The sequence below is a fragment of the Gossypium hirsutum genome, chromosome A06 (assembly GCF_007990345.1).
Source record: "Gossypium hirsutum isolate 1008001.06 chromosome A06, Gossypium_hirsutum_v2.1, whole genome shotgun sequence".
Classification (NCBI taxonomy): Eukaryota; Viridiplantae; Streptophyta; class Magnoliopsida; order Malvales; family Malvaceae; genus Gossypium; species Gossypium hirsutum.
Window position 1 is genome coordinate 71,310,209 of NC_053429.1, and position 14,397 is coordinate 71,324,605.

Sequence of the window (14,397 nt, forward strand, 5' to 3'; positions counted from 1 at the left end):
TACAGGATGTGATACTCCGATATCTCGAGACGAGGAAATCTTTAGCAGTCATTTTGATCTAATTCAAGCATTTTTAAAATTGATGTTAATAAAAAAGGATCATATTTTAAATTCATTCCCAATTTTCAACTTTCGACATTAAGACACTAACTAGTCAATTCGGTACCAATTTTGGGCGTGACGAGGGTGCTAATCCTTCGTCGCACATAACCGACTCCCGAACCCGTTCTCTCGAGTTTCGTAGACCAAAAACACCATTTTAATAAACTAAAACATTTAATTAAAGCAAATGTGATCCGATCACACCTAATAAAGATCGGTGGCGACTCCCGTTTTAATCTTCGCTTTCAAACAAAGTCAATTCCCGTTTTCAAAAAAATAGTTTCGACAGCTCGGCGACTCCACTGGGAACAAGAAGAGAGTTAAGCTGTAAATTGATTAATTTATGTCTTTTCATCGAAATTGAAAATCCGATTTGAAATACGATCCTTTCATTACATTTCATCTGTTATCTTTGTGGTTTATGTTATAACACCTGCTTCGTTGGTTTGAATCTTTAAATAGTTTTGCATATCGCATTGCATGATCGTTTGATCTACCCTTTTAAGTGAGAGTGAGAAACTATTCCTTCGTGAGGTCTTCACCTCTGTGTAGGATAGTAGATCGCTTTCGGGATACATTCGTACTATGTTGTAACACCCCAAACCCGGCCTAGACATTACGACCGAATCCGGCGTGTCACATTGAAGTGTTACTAGAAAAGTCATGTTTTATCTAAAGTCTTTCTTAGTGGTTAAAGAATATCCTCATTATAGATTAAAGTGAATGAAAGCTGTGCACCAGGTAGGATGCCAGGAAAGAGGAGGTGAGTCTATTAGACTGCTTAAGTACCTAGCTCTCCACGGATCCAATTCTAGACATGCACACCACCATTGCCACACTTTAACCGAGTGAATGTTCATGGAAAACCAATTCGTTTAAAACCATTTGAAGAGGTTATTAATTTTGAAAATGTTTTTGTTGCGGAAGCTTTGCTTTGTTATTGTGATATTTTGAAAACAAGTAACCTTTTTAAAACGCGCCCTAGAGCTATTCAATTTCATACGATTAAAACAATATCATAACTAAGCTAACAAAACATACTAAAAATAATTAAAAATAATTAAAGCGGCCTTATTACAAATTAAAAACCCGAAAACATAAAGGAAATAATCTAAAATAAAAGTGAAGGTATAAACACTTATTTTAAACAGTCCACATGGCCACTCTGAATCCCTTCAGCTCCAAGTCCACCGATCTAAGGCTCACCTGCAAAGATGGGAAAAAGGGGGTGAGTTTGGAAAACTCAGTATGTAAAGTATCCCAACCAGCTCCCAAATCAGTTCAAGCTTTACTGGGCCTAAGGCCTATTCAGAAATCAGAGTTAACTAGGCCTTAGCCCATATCAATATTAATCTGGGCCGTAGCCCTATAACAAGTCGAGATATATTGGGCCTTGCCCATATCAGCACAGTTGGCCCATAACAAAACAGTCTCATATGATTAATGCATGATAATCCCATCCAACCCTGCACTTGCCTCCGTCCATCCCTACACTTCCTGTGGGGAGTAAATCACCCACGCCATCCCTACACTTACAGTGTTAGCACCGGTTGCGGCACTAACTCTAATCCAAAGCTGCTTATATCAGAATATGTGGCACAGCCACCAGAACGGGTTTTTCCTCCATAACAAAATCCAACCCCATGCAGTATGACATGTATGTAGAATATATGTAATTAACAAGGCATGCTTCAGAAAGACAGTCAGATTATAGCGTAAGAACAGTTATTTACCCTCGAGAGGCATAATCGTAAACTTACCCTTTTAGGGGTATTACGGTAATTCTACCTTACAGAGGTATTTCAGTAATTTTATCAGTCTTTTTAGGGTTTCATGCTTATTAAAGCTATTAACGTATTAACAAAAACACTTATCGAGCGTTTTTACTGAATTGGGCCCGTTGGCCCATTAACCCGATTTCGACCCATTAAGCCCAAAAATACCGAAGTACACGAAATTGCGCACTCTGCAATCTTACCGCTTGTGATTACAAAAATTAACAACCAAACCATCTCACGAGCGCTTGCACGCTCGCAAGTTCACATAATACCGGCTTTTCAGAATTTTGACTTTCAGCTTTTGCCGATCTAGTCTATGAGTGGGTGTCATTTACACACCTGATTTGCGACAACTGCTACTGAAATCTCCCACTATATCTTACAATCGTCACTAGACATATCAGATCCAAAATACAATGGCAACTATCATAAACTTACTTACCATAATCGGCCGTCAATACCTAAGGCCCTTGAGATCTTTCCTTTGCCAAAACTAGAGACTAGATCTAGATCTAGTCGTTCCACTTGTCCAAGCCTTCGACCAGTAGCCTCTGGATCACACTAACACCAAAAAAAATCATTTGTTACAACCCTTAGAGCCTTAAGCTCCAATCGACAGCCTCCCTATGCCTTTAGGGATTTCGGCTTTTCTAAAACCCGAAATAAAGAATAGATTTGAGTACCTACCTCAGGTTCTTTCAACCAAAACGATTCCACTTCAGTTTCTACTCAGATCTGATGCAGATCCAGCCTTTAAACACTACCAGAAATCGAATCTTAGAGATCTAAAGATTCGGCTATACGTCCCTAAAAACTATGGTGTTTTCGGCTTTTGGAACTGTGAAGAGGAAGATGATTTGGTATGGTGGTTTTTGCAGTGGTACTACCGACAGGGGTTGAGGTTTAGAGGTTGTGAAAATCGGCCAAAAGAGATGAAGAAAAATAGGAGGATTTTGACTAGAAGAAATCAGCACAAGAAACAACTTTCGGGATTTCAACTTTTATGGCAATCGGCTATAGAGGTTTAGAAAAGAATGGGAATGAAAGGGGAGATGAGTAGAATGGTAGGAATGTTTCGGCTAGAGAAGAAAAGGAGGAGAAAAAAGAAAATAGAAGAAGAGAGGAGAAGAGAAGGAAGAATTCGACACTCAGGAGATCTAATTCTGCGTTTTTCAGCTTTTGGCGACACTGAGAAGAGAACAGAATGAAAGTGAAGGCTCTAGGTGGCTAACCCTAATTTGGAAAAACAAAAAGAAAATAAAGCTTGCCCTAATAGCCATTCAGACTCACAGCCCAACCTTTCTAAAGCCCTAGTCGAATTTCCACTTAAGCTCTATCACATGCCCGACACATGCACACAAAAATAAAAGTAACAACACGCTTACCTTGTGACTTGAACTCTAGCTCCCCCTAATCATCCACACGTCACTTCCTAAACACTTAGGTGGCGCCACATGCCACTTTACCACAGATCTTTTTCTGTCCTATTTTACCACCTCAATTTTAAAAGCCCATATCGCCAGAACCCTCTCTCTCAAAAATTAAAAATTCAGGAATTGCCTCGAATTAAATTTACTCTTGGGGCTTTTAAAGGCCCACTAACATACTCAGACCCACACCAGATAGTCAAAACACAATATTTCTAAAATTCATTGGAAATTACAGAAATCCCAAAAATTCCAAAAATTAGGGCGTTACATATATCTTTGTGAGGTTTTCATCTCCGTGTAGCCATAGGGAAATATATTCCTCTGAACCAAACTCAATCCATATGAGCTTATAATGGGTGAGGATCGAGGAATCTGCTGGTTCAGGTATGCTTACTCTAGAACCGAGCCACATATAATAAGCCCTAAGAGCCAACCCTAGGTAGAACCACTCCAAACCCTAGGGGTCACCCGAATAGGTGCTCTATTTGTCATTTATGTTTTTGTACTGATGTGTTTCTTTTAGGATTGCATTGCATTTTCCTCTTAGAGATCTTTTTTTGTATTTCACCCGTCTTTGTTACGATCCTCATCATTATGGTTTATAATTGTTGTGTTGGTTTGAGTTTAGGCATTTTTCTGCATATTGCATTGCATGATCGGTCAATCTTACCCTTTTAGGTAGGAATGGGAAACTATGCCTTCGTGAGGTTTTCACCTCCGCATGGGCTAGTGGACTGCTTCCAGGATACATCCGTACCTATGTCTTCGTGAGATTTTCGTATTCGCAGGGCCATAGGGAAATGTATTCCCCTGAACTGAACTCAGTCCATATAAGCCTATAACAGGTGAGGATTGAGGAATCTGTTGGTTCAGGTACCCTTTCTGTAGAACCAGATCCGATATAGAGAAACCTAGGAGTCTACCCTAGGTGGAGCCACGCCAAACCCTAGGGGTCACCCAGATAGGTGTTCTATTTTTTTTTATTTTGTCTGTGATTGCATTGCATTGCATCATCATATAAAGAAGGGGTTGATTCATATTCGATTGCTAAATAGAAAAGCTTGTCATGGGAAAATGGATTTCTTGATAAAGTAGATTATAATACGGCCGTTCGAATATGGTTCGAGTAAACAACAAGAGAAGGCTGATAGTTCATGAAGGAATACACGACTTTGCTTTGTTGCCTAAGGATTCAAGCCGACAAAGATTATTCGAGAGCCATCATGTCTTAAAGAAGCTGACGAGCATCACGGGGATAAGTGAGCAATGGGTTACAATCCGGATCGAGCAGAAAGGAGATAATAAAGTCATCTTTTGGAAAATTTGCAAGATTTGACCATAACATTCGGATCTGGAGAAAATGATCGGTGTCTTTACTTGGAATATAAGGGAAAAGCTGCATATGTAATTCGTTTTATGTAAAGAAATTTATTTTCTAAAAAAGTTGTTCTAATGGAATTGAATTCAGAATCAACGCATCTCTTTCTTTTTGCATGCATCTCATGCATTTGCATTGCATTTTAGCATATGTAGTAGATTTTCCCAAAAGGACCTTAATTAGGTAAAATTATTTCAAAACCGACAAAGGATATGGACCAAAGGTTGGAGAGAATAGAGCAAATGCAAATATAGATGCAAGAGCAATTGACCAAAATTCAACAAGATATGCAGGAACAAATGCTAGAATTCTAAAGAAATATGATGGGCCAGTTAACCCAGTTACTGGCCGGAGAATTTGAAAAAAGGAGTGGCCCAGTGGTCAACAGTGGGGATGATAATAAAGACCTCATCTATTCCCCAGGTTTTACACTAATAAGCGTCTTGACTCGACCAGACATGCATCCGCAAAGGGTACCCGTCATTATCAGACCCCAATATCAGAATGATACCTCAGCACTATTAAACTTCTCGATGGGTTCAGGTTTTAACTCGAAGGATGATCGAGCCAAGCCAGTTGTTCTGGCAGAAACAAAGGAAAGGGGAGAGTGGACTTTAAAGGCCTCGAAGAAGAAGGAAAAGGAAGCGAATAGTACGAGTAGGTATAACAAGGGCCATTCGGAGCTGATTACAGTAAGGCAGCCGAGGACGGTAACTACTAGCCATCAGGTTTCTCCAAGGCAAGAACCTGATCCAAGATCAAACTTAGAAAAACTCCAGTTCGCACCCATCCCAATCACGTATAGGGAGTTGTACCAAATTTTGTTTGATGCACATGTTGTGTCCCCTTTTTACGTAAAACCGATACAGCCTCCATACCTTAAATGGTACGATGCAAGCGGCTAATGTGAATACCATGCGGGAATCATGGGGCATTCCATCGAGAACTGGACCACTTTTAAAAAGTTAATCGAAAGACTTATCAAATTGGGTATCGTGAAATTCGATGATCCCTCTGGTGCAGAAAATCCGTTACCCAACCTTTCTGTTAAAGGGGTAAACATTATGAGTTCCATGATAGATAGGGGCATGAGATCCAAGGGTACATCGAGCTTAGGACTCTAGTGCAAGACCTGATATTGGGGAATATGAACATTAACGACGTATCAGAAGAGGGAACCCGGGAATAGAATTTTTTCGAGCATTTTCCCTTACATACTTGGAAGTGTTTTGAACAGTGGGCCTGTGGAAGAGATTCCTGTATTTTTAGAGATAATTTAGAGTAATTTTCAAAACACGCTTGTTGCTTTAAGCTTGGAAGCAATAAGAATCCTTTTGTGAAATAGGCTTGTGTCCAAAATCTTTATTTCAATAAAATGCATCTTTGCTATCATTTCGAGCAAATACTCTTATTCTATACAGACAATTATTCTTAGATTTTTTTTTCAAGTATTCTTTTATTCATGATCATACCATACAAATAATTATTTTTAGATTCATTTATTCTTCGGAATATTCCTTCGTACCTACAATAGGTCCCTAGATATCAATGACATGAGCGACACTATCATTGACTCCGAGTCTCCTTTTGAGCGAGATATGTGCTTAAAGGGATTTCAAGATTTTGAAGATGGCCAAGACTGTGGGTTATCTCCGAATTTGTTAAGAATGGTAGAACGGGAAGAGAAACAGATTCGACCCCATAAGGAGACAATTGAGAGTGTGACTTTAGAAGAAAGGAAAGAGGAAAAATTGAAACTTGCATAACCGAGGGAACAAGGCAGGACCTCGTTAAACTACTGCAAGAGTTCAAAGATGTCTTCGCATGGTTGTATCAAGACATGCCTGGATTAAGCGCTCATATTACAGTGCACCGCGTCCCATCAAGGAGGAGTGCAAGCCGGTTCAATAGAAGCTCCGAAGGATGAGACCCGATGTCGCAGTAAAGATAAGGGAAGAAGTTAAAAAGCAATTTGATGCTGGGTTCTTACAAGTGGTGAATTACTCAGAATGGGTAGCCAATGTCGTCCCTGTCCCTAAGAAAGTTGGAAAAGTGCGGATGTGTGTAGATTACAGAGATCTAAACAAGGCCAGCCCAAAGGACAACTTCCTTCTGCCCTATATCGACACTCTAGTGGATAATACGGCAGGTTACTCACTGTTCTCTTTTGTGGATGGTTTCTCTGGATACAATCAGATAAAGATGCATCCTGCAGACATGGAAAAGACTACGTTCAAAACCTTGTGGGGAACATTTTGTTATAAGGTAATGACATTCGGGTTAAAAAATGTGGGAGAAACGTATCAAAGAGCCATGGTAACCTTGTTTCATGACATGATGCATAAGGAGATTGAAGTTTACGTTGACGATATGATCGCAAAATCCCGAACAAAAAAAGAACACATACAGGTTTTGAAGAAATTGTTCTTGAGGTTGAGAAAGTTTCAGCTAAAGTTCAATCCAAAAAAATGTATTTTCGGGGCTAGATCAGGAAAGCTGTTCGATTTCGTCGTCAGTGAAAAAGGAATCGAGGTCGACCCTAACAAAGTCAAGGCTATACAACAATTTCCCCTGCCACGCTCGCAAAAGAAAGTTCGAGGTTTTCTGGGAAGGCTAAATTACATCGCCTGGTTTATTTCGCAACTAACTGAGAAATGCGACCCCATATTTCATCTTCTCAAGAAACATAACCCAGATGTGTGGGATGATGAGTGCCAGAAGCCCTTTGACAGAGTTAAACAATATTTGTCCAATCCCCCAGTGTTAACACCACTTAGTCCGGGTAGACCATTGATACTATATTTGACAGTATTTAACAATTCAATGGGATGTGTGCTCAGCCAACACGACGAGACAGGAAGGAAAGAAAAGGCGATATACTACCTCAGTAAGAAATTCACTGAGTGCGAGATGAGATACTCGCCAATTGAGAAACTATGTTTTGCTTTGGTTTGGACAACTCAGAGATTGAGGCAGTACATGTTGTATCACATGACTTGGTTAATCTCGAAATTAGACCCTCTTAAGTACATGATGGAGTCAGTCGCTCTGAATGGAAGGATGGCCCGATGGCAAATTCTACTTTCCGTATTCGACATGATCGATGTGAGTCAGAAGGCCGTGAAGGGGAGCGCAATAGCAGATTTTCTAGCCAGTAGAGCTTTAGAAGATTACGAGCTTTTGAACTTTGATTTCCCTAATGAAGATCTGATGTATATGGCAACTACCAAAGAAGACACTTTAGAAGATCTTCCTTGGAAATTGAATTTTGACGGAGCATCAAATGCCATTGGTAATGGAATTGGGGCAGTCCTGATATCCCCAAGAGGAGATCATAATCCATTCACTTGCAAATTGGATTTTGATTGCACAAATAATATGGCAGAATATGAAGCATGTATCATGGGAATCCGTGCAGCCATAAAGTGTAAAATCAAGGTGTTGGAGGTATATGGGGATTCCAAACTAGTGATCTACCAGCTCAAAGGTGAATGGGAAACAAGGGACCCAAAGTTGATCAACTATCAAGAGCTAGTTCTGGATTTAATCAAGGTGTTTGATAATATCACTTTACGTTACCTCCTGCGAGATAAAAATTAGATGGCTGACGCCTTAGCTACGCTAGCCTCTATGATCAGAGCAAATAAACGAGAGGATATGAAGCTGATCTAGATAAGTATCTGTGAGGTTCCAGCTCATTGCTACAATATCGACGAAGAAAAGGAGAGAGATGATTATCCTTGGTATCATGATATTCAGCGATATGTGAAGAACCGTGAATACCCTGATCAGGCAATTAAAAATGATAAGAAAACATTAAGGAGGCTGGCTAGTGACTATGTCTTAGACGGGGAGATCCTGTATAAAAGGAGGAAAGGTCAGGTGCTGTTAAGATGTGTTGACGTTATTGAAGCTAAGGAAATCCTGGAGGAAGTTCACGAAGGTGTTTGCGAGATGCATGCTAATTGGTTCACAATAGCCAGGCAGATCATGAGATTCGGGTATTACTGGTCCACGATGGAAGGAGATTGCATCAATTACGCCAAGAAATGCCATAAGTGTCAAATTTATAGAGACAAGATCTGTGTGTCTCCTTCACCTCTTCATGTTATGACTTCTCCTTGGCCTTTCTCAATGTGGGGCATGGACATCATTGGGCCAATTTTTTCGAAGGCTTCTAATAGACATGGTTCATCTTTGTACATATTGATTACTCCACCAAGTGGGTAGAGGCTGCTTCAAATGCCAACGTCACAAAGTCGGAGTCAGCAAGTTCTTGAAGAAAGAAATCATGTGTTGATATGGCATGCGAGAAAGGATCGTATCTGACAACGCGTTAAATTTGAATAATAATGTGATAGTAGAGGTTTGCATTCAGTTCAAAATTAAGCACCACAACTCGTCACCATATCACCTGAAAATGAATGGAGCAGTTGAGGCGGTTAATAAAAATATAAAGAAGATTGTGGGGAAAATGACTGAGACATACAAGGATTGGCATGAAAAGTTACCATTTGCTCTCTACACCTATCGAACGTCGATTAGAACTTCTACCGGGGCAACACCTTACTCATTGGTTTATGGGATGGAGGCAGTTTTTCCCATTGAAGTCGAAATTCCTTCTCTCCGAGTTTTATCAGAATTGAAGCTGGAGGAAGCAGAATGGGTCCAATCCCGGTATGACTAGCTGAACTTGATTGAAGAGAAAAGGCTGAAGGCTATCCGTCATGGTCAAATGTACCAAAAGCGAATGACGTGAGCTTACAACAAAAAGGTTCTCCCCAGAGTATTCCATGAGGAGGACTTGGTATTGAAACAGATTCTCCCTACGCAAAAAAAATTCAGGGGGAAATGGATGCCAAACTGGGAAGGACCCTATGTGGTAAAAAAGGCTTTTTCTGGGGTGGGGGCACTGATATTATCGAAAATTGACCGTAAAAGCCTTCCCAACCCAGTAAATTCGAATTCGGTCAAGAAGTACTTCACCTGAAAAAGGGAGATGCCAAGGCGAAAACCTGCAAAGGGCGTTTTGAAAAAAAAAGGAGAGGCCGAGGTGAAAACCCACAAATGGTGCCTCGAGACCAAAGGGGTTTTGAATTGAAAACTCGGAAAGGGCAATTCAAATTTCAACACGTGATAGTCTGCTATGCTTGAATTAACAAAGAGGAAATATGTTATGTCTTGGGGTATCAAGATCTCTTAGGAACGTGTTAAGCTCAAAGTGGTCCTTGTAGAGTTCGTACGGAGAAGCTCAGACTGCGATATTTGGGGCTTATTTGTTTTCCCCCTTACTTATTTTTGTATCTTGACAATTTTTGCTTTCTTGGGTTAATTCGTTCTTTTCAGATTTTGTTCCTCATAAATTGCAATTTTATCCATTTTTATAATCTTTTTCCAAGAATTCCGTATTGAAATAATGATTAATGGACTAATAACACTTATGCATATTACTTTGAAAAGTTTCTAAATAATACAAGAACTTGAAACAGGACTATTGTTTAGAACTCATCAAGCCTAAGGGCTAGAAATATTGGAGAAAGATGATTATCTCTTTGGACTTTTTATCAGTTGAACGAAAAGACAAGATATTGCGTCGGTGATACAACCTCGACAAATAATGATCAACCCAAGCAAAAGGGGATCATTCTCGAGAAAAGAAAATTGATATTCCTCATTTATGCAAATATCAAGAGTACACATCTGGTCATAACACCAGAGGAATGGTGTAATAGACTGAATTGATGAAAGATTCAGGTTCTATACTCCCGAGTTGTAGGGGAGGGTTTGAAGATGGTACAAACCTTAGGTCCCAGAAGTACAGTGAAATGGACCCTGAGGTTACAATGGGGCAAACCAGTTGAGCAAAATGGGTGTTTCTACGGGTCTTCTGTTGGAAAATGCTAGCCGACCAAAAAGGCAGCATAATACGACAGTGATAAAACTCTGATGAATAATGAGTGATGACACTTTAAGCTTTTAAAAAAGGAATCATTCTCATGACAATTCTACATTCATATCATTCATAGCGCATTTGGTTAGGAGCATCTGATTCGTTTTTATCATAGCATCCAAATCATTTGACATAAAAATGTGCATATGAAACTGAGTCTACAGGGCATTTTCCCTAGAGGACAGTGTAGCAACATCGGTGAATTCACAGATCTTATCTCTTTAACCAGTAGTGGAGCAGATCGAAGACGGTGAGTCTTATCCCCCTAAGCAGTAGGGAAACAAGCTGGAAATTACAGATCTTATCTCCCTAACCAGTAGTGGAGCAGATCGAAGACGGTAAGCCTTATCCCCCTAAGTAGTAGGGAAACAGGCTGGAAATTACAGATCTTATCTCCCTAAGCAGTAGTGGAACAGATCAAAGACAGTGAGCCTTATCCCCCTAAGCAGCAGGGAAACAGGCTGGAAATTACAGATCTTATCTCCCTAACCAGTAGTGGAGCAGATCAAAGACGGTGAGCCTTATCCCCCTAAGCAGTAGGGAAACAGGCTAAAAATTACAGATCTTATCTCCCTAACCAGTAGTGGAGCAGATCGAAGATAGTAAGCCTTATCCCCCTAAGAAGTAGGGAAATAGGCTAGAAATTACAGATATTATCTCCCTAAGTAGTAGTGGAGCAGATCGAAGACGGTGAGCCTTATCCCCCTAAGCAGTAGAGAAACAGACTGGAAATTACAGATCTTATCTCCCTAAATAGTAGTGGAGCAGATCAAAGACGGTGAGCCTTATCCCTCTAAGCAGTAGGGAAATAGGTTGGACATTACAGATTTTATCTCCCTAAGTAGTAGTGGAGTAGATCGAAGAGGGTGACCCTTATCCCCCTAAGCATTAGGAAAACAAGCTGGAAATTATAGATCTTATCTCCCTAAGCAGTAGTGGAGCAGATTTAAGCCACCATCCTATCTCCCTAAGCAGTAGTGGAGTAGGCTAAAGAATACAGATCTTATCTCCCTAAGCAGTAGTGGAGCAGATCGAAGACGGTGAATCATATCTTCCTAAGCAGTAGTGGAGCAGATTTAGGCCATCATACTATCTCCCTAAGTAGTAGTGGAGCAGATCGAAGACGATGAATCTTATCTCCCTAAGCAGTAGTGGAGCAGATTTAAGCCACCATCCTATCTCCCTAAACAATAGTGGAGTAGGCTGAAGATTACAGATCTTATCTCCCTAAGCAGTAGTGGAGTAGATCGAAGACAGCGAATCTTGTCTCCCTAAGCAGTACTTGAGCAGATTTAAGCCACCATTCTATCTCCGTACGCAGTAGTGGAGCAGGTTAAAACCACAATTCATATCTCCTTGAAGTTTCAGCGGAGTAGATCGAAGCTGCAAATCTCTTCTCCCTAAAATGACATTAGAACGGCTCGAAGCCACAATTCGTATCTCCTTGAAGTTCCAGCAGAGTAGATCGAAGCTACAAATCTCTTCTCCCTAAAATGGCATTGGGGCGACTCGAAGCTACAATTCGTATCTCCTTAAAGTTCCAGCGGAGTAGATTGAGGCTACAAATCTCTTCTCCCTGAAATTGCATTGGAGCGACTCAAAGCCACAATTCGTATCTCCTTAAAGTTCCAGCAGAGTAGATCGAAGCTACAAATCTCTTCTCCCTGAAATGGCATTGGAGCGGCTCAAAACCATAATTTTTATCTACTTGAAGTTCTAGCGGAGTAGATCAAAGCTAAAAATCTCTTCTCCCTGAAATTACAATGGAACAGATTGAAGCTATAAATTATAGATCTTATCTCTCTGAAGTTACAGTAGAGCAGATTAAAACAAACCTTATCTACCTGAAGTTGCAGTGGAGCAGATTGAAGTTACGAGTTTTATTTCCCTGAAGTTGCAGTGGAGCAAACTGAAGATAGGAATCTTATCTCTCTGAAGTTGCAGTAGAGCAGATTAAAGCTATATATCCTATACGTCTGAAGTTGCAGTAGGTCAGATCAAACCTACCATGGTGAATCTCATCTCCCTGAAGTTGTAGTGGAGTAGATTGAAGCCACAAACCTTATCCCCCTGAAGTTGCAGTGGGGCAAGTTGAAGTTACAAGTCTTGTCTCCCTGAAGTTGCAGTGGAGCAGACTGAAGATAGAAGATCTTACCTCCTTGAAGTTGCAATGGAGCAGATCAAGCTGCAATTGCAAAAGAACAGATTAAAGCCACAAACCTGATCTCTCTGAAGTTGCAGTGGAACAGGTTAGAGCTACAAGTAGTCGCAGTGGAGTGGATCGAAGCAACAAGATCCAGTGGACTGGAATGAGGCTACCTAAAAAAGAAGGGCACTAAAGAAGTCAAGACTCAGCGAGACCGGGCAAAATTGGTCTTTCTTAAAAGTCTTTGCTCTGTTCTCGTTACACGACAATGAGCAAAGAGGGGCAGCTGTGAAACCCAAATTTTGCCGGCCCAGTTAAAGAATAAACCAAAAATAATAAATAAGTCCATTAAATGTCCATTTACAAAACCAAATCAGCCAAAATTTTAAAACCCAATTACAAGACCAATAACCTAAACCCTAATAGCCCAATTAACCCAAAACATATCAGCTAAACAAAAACTCTAAGTGCCTTACAACGCCGCACCCTTTGGCCACCCCGTATGCCTCCGCGGTATGCACGATATCCGATGTCTGCCCCCTCTCACACCAAAACGGTAAAAAGTTGAAACATTCGCCTTTGACCGATCGATCCTGCAAAAAAGGACAAAAAAGGAAAGCCAAAACGAGACGCACCAATAGAGAACCAAAACAAAATGCAAACAGTAGCAAAGACAATATTTTTCTAATATTGTAATCGGCTATAAAGCCGAAAAGAAACCAATGTAAAAATAGGGGATTCAGTATAAAAAAACAGATTCAAAAAAGGTGATTTTCCTGTTTCGATTCTTATTTTTGTCCTTTTAGAAACAAAATATTAAAATAAAAAAATGGTTTACCTCTCTTCTCCTTCTTGCGCCATCGTCGAAGGCGTTTCCTGAACCCAAAAGCCACCGAATCCATTAGGGTTTCATCTAAGCTTCGGCCAAAAAGGGACGCAAAGGGTGTGCCATGAAGGGAAGAAAAACCGACGTTTCAAGGCACTCGCCTTTTGATCCAGGTTCTGGAAATCAAAAAAAGGGGAAAAGAAATAAAATAGGCTGAAACACCTAATTTTACGTGCCTCCAACTGCCGTCTGTGGCGGGGCTAGGGTGGACCACGGCAGGGCTAAGACAGGAAGCCATGGCCGGCGCTTGATCCCATTTCAGAGGAAAAGGGATTCCCCAGAATTTTTTTATATACCTAACAAAGTGATTTTTTAGAAAAAAAACTTACTTTTATAACCTCTATGAAATGATGCCGTTTGGTGTTGATTTCAGTAGCTCCAAAACGGTGTTGTTTAAGCCATGGACCCGAAGACCCGACCCAAGACAGCCTAGGATCCGCGTGTTTTTGGACCAAGGGTCTATTTGCGCCCTTGGACCTTCCGCTTTTGAGGTCTATTTTAATGTTTTTGGACCCAAAACATTTTATTTGCTTTATTTCAATTTAATCCTCGAACCTTTTCACAGGTAAACGCCTGAAACGGTGTCGTTTGGGAACTGGGAATATTTCCCCATATGGTCCTTGTCCCTTCGTGCGTGTTGCGTTTTAGCCCTATACTTTCGTTCTATCTCGATTTGTCCCTAAATTTCCATTTAAACTTCAATTTAATCCTTTTCGCATTTATTCTA